The 2,879-nt window shown below is 33.9% G+C and overlaps 1 pseudogene; it reads left to right on the plus strand.

Annotated features, from left to right (window-relative positions):
• Nucleotides 1-814: 814 nt before the first annotated feature.
• Nucleotides 815-1,690, plus strand: LOC111029495 (annotated as a pseudogene).
• Nucleotides 1,691-2,879: the final 1,189 nt, after the last annotated feature.

Raw genomic sequence — 2,879 nt, forward strand, 5'->3', positions numbered from 1 at the left:
TTACGATTGTTGATATAATATTATATTGTCGATTTTTATTTATTTATTATCCGTAACTACTGTCGGTACATAAATTGTGTATGGAATTATAATTCATTGCGTTACATTAAAATACGTTTAGAAACCGGGAATTCGGCACACTCGCAGCATGAGCTTTTCTAACCAGTTTTTATATTAATTAATTTAATCACATTGGTTAAGTTTATAAATCATGTAAAGACGAGCCTGTTGATATGGTACTTGTTTTATTCTCGTAATAACTTTGACAGTCCATATAGGTCTATAGGTATCAAATAAATATAGTTTAATGGTATCAAGAATATCATGTCACAATCAATTACAGAAACAGCAGTCATTTAGTTGGCAAATACCGTTGAATCTCGTATATATTGTGCACTGGGGGCTGGGGCCTATAGTAAAAAAATAACTATACATAATTATCATGTATTTAATTTTTTTTTAATTGTCACCACAAAACAATAAATACATTTTATATTGCAGACATTTACCTACCGTTGTTAGGATAGGTTAATAAAAAACACAATTTCGTTGGTAGGTACGTATGTTACTGATGTATTTTGCACCAGACCACTCAATGGATTTGCAGTTAATTTGAACCCTTAAATCGGCCACTGGCCACAATGCAGTCACGTTTCCTGTCGTTGGTTCCATGAAAATAAATATCAATATAAAAGCACGTGTATCGCTGGTTGTCAATACAACCAAAATAATACATTCATTCATATTTAAATTTTGAAATGCATTTTTAATCACAGAAGGTTTAAAATTATTCCTTAATACAAATTAAATCGAAATGCCTTATAGGCCGATTAATAAACGTTTACCAGCGACCTTGGACATACGTCTGCAACACAGATATTCAGACATCGCGACTGAGCTTTCGCGCACAACACATTTCAATAAAATAGAAGTGCTCCGATTACTACAAATGCACTACATGCTAACAAAGGACAACGCGAAACCTATGAAGAAGTTGAACTTCATACAGTTCATGGACGTTTTTTTAGGGGTGAGAAACGTAGATTCCGTAGATAAAGTTTATCTGCTTTGTTGCGAAACGAACAAGGAATACTTGACTGGTCCCGAGTTCGTCAGGGTATTGTCGATGCTGTTAAAGGGGACCCTAGCCGACTTGATTAACTTCTGCTTTGAAGTCTACACGGAAATGATCAGGTCACCGAGGTACATAAAAAAAGAGGACGTGTTAGTGATGGCCAGAAGGAACAGCATGAAAATGTGTAAATTAGTCAACATGGAGGAGTAAGATCAGAGTTTCGTCGATTTCGTCATGACCGAGGTGGACAAGGATCGCGATAATAGGATTTCGCTGGAGGACTACCGCAAAGCTGTGCACGAAAATGTCGCCTGGTTACAGTTCTTGGGGCAAATCCTTCCGTCGTGCACCCAAAAAGAGATATTTCTGCGATTATTTACGGACCGACCGTACGTCAACAATATAGAATCTACAGCTGCAGAGATGACTCGGAAAAACAGGGAGAGTATTGCCAGAATGACTCTGCTGAAATCGGCAATTAGCCAAACCGAAAACACCGCCAGTAGTACGTCTTTTTCCAGCAATTCCACGTGTTTAGCGGTTAACCGAGACTTGACTCATATGGCCAAAAAACCTGAAATAATATCGGATGGAAATTATTTAACATTATTTTAACGAATTATAAATGTGTAGTTACTATACAAATAATAAATATACATTTTAATAATAATAAACCGCAGTAAAGCAATTTATGGCTATAATATAGTTAGTTAATTATACTTATCAGTTTATCGTACCTATCTGATATTACCTATAAACCTACGTAATAGGTGCCTGCAGCCTGCAGGTATTGTGTACTTAATTTTATTCTATAGCCTGCTTAATTCTAGGGCGCAAGTTAACGAAAAGATTTTATTTTGTGCACAAGATATTTATTTTTTTTCAATAATTTATCTTACACTAAAGAGGCATATTTCCAATTGATTTGAAAAACTGTCACATATCTTAGCAAGACTCCCAGTTATAGCTAAAAGTAGATTGGTCGAGCCTAATAAATAAAGGTATACCTACACTTTTGACTGGATTAATCTAGTTATAACGTGATCTATTTTCGATCCACTTAGATATAAATTTTGAAAAAAGAATTTTGACTCAATATAATAAGTAGTGGTACCATTTTCCACATGGGTGTATAATATAACTATACTGTCATGCTACAATTAATTTGAAACTAATTACTAATAGCACCTACTTAAGTTATAAATGTTAATACTTGTAAATTCAAAAGGCAAATTCAACAAATGTCTGCAAACCACATAATATATCAAGGTGTAGCAATATAATTATCAGACCCGGATTGTATTCCCCCATTTGACTATAATATTATGTCCAAACCGCGAAACGCGTGTGCTACACAAAATTAATTTTAATAAGATTTCATTTCATGAACATTTAACCATCACGAAATGTAAAACGAAAGGTTTAATGAAACAAATGACATTATACGTACTCACGTGTTCAAATGGTAGATTTAAAAAACCGATATCACGACGTGGAAGATGGGTCACGACTATTCAGACTTGGACTTTCAAATCGTACAAAGATCCTAACCCCTTTCAGCACTAACCTACATTGCTGTGTAGTTATACTATTTAAATAACTTTATTATTTACTGAACATTATTTTCTTTTTATACCAATCTAGACATTTGTGTGTAGAGAAGTTATCGCCCTCATTAAATTCTAAATATATATAAATATAGTTCTCTTCATGTATGGTAATCAGCCGGAGAAGGAGCTTCATCTCCTCAAATGTTTTCTATCCTCCAAAATAGACGTATTAAATATTATTAATATTTTTAGTT

Source organism: Myzus persicae, unplaced genomic scaffold, assembly GCF_001856785.1.
Source record: "Myzus persicae strain clone G006 unplaced genomic scaffold, MPER_G0061.0, whole genome shotgun sequence".
Taxonomy (NCBI): Eukaryota; Metazoa; Arthropoda; class Insecta; order Hemiptera; family Aphididae; genus Myzus; species Myzus persicae.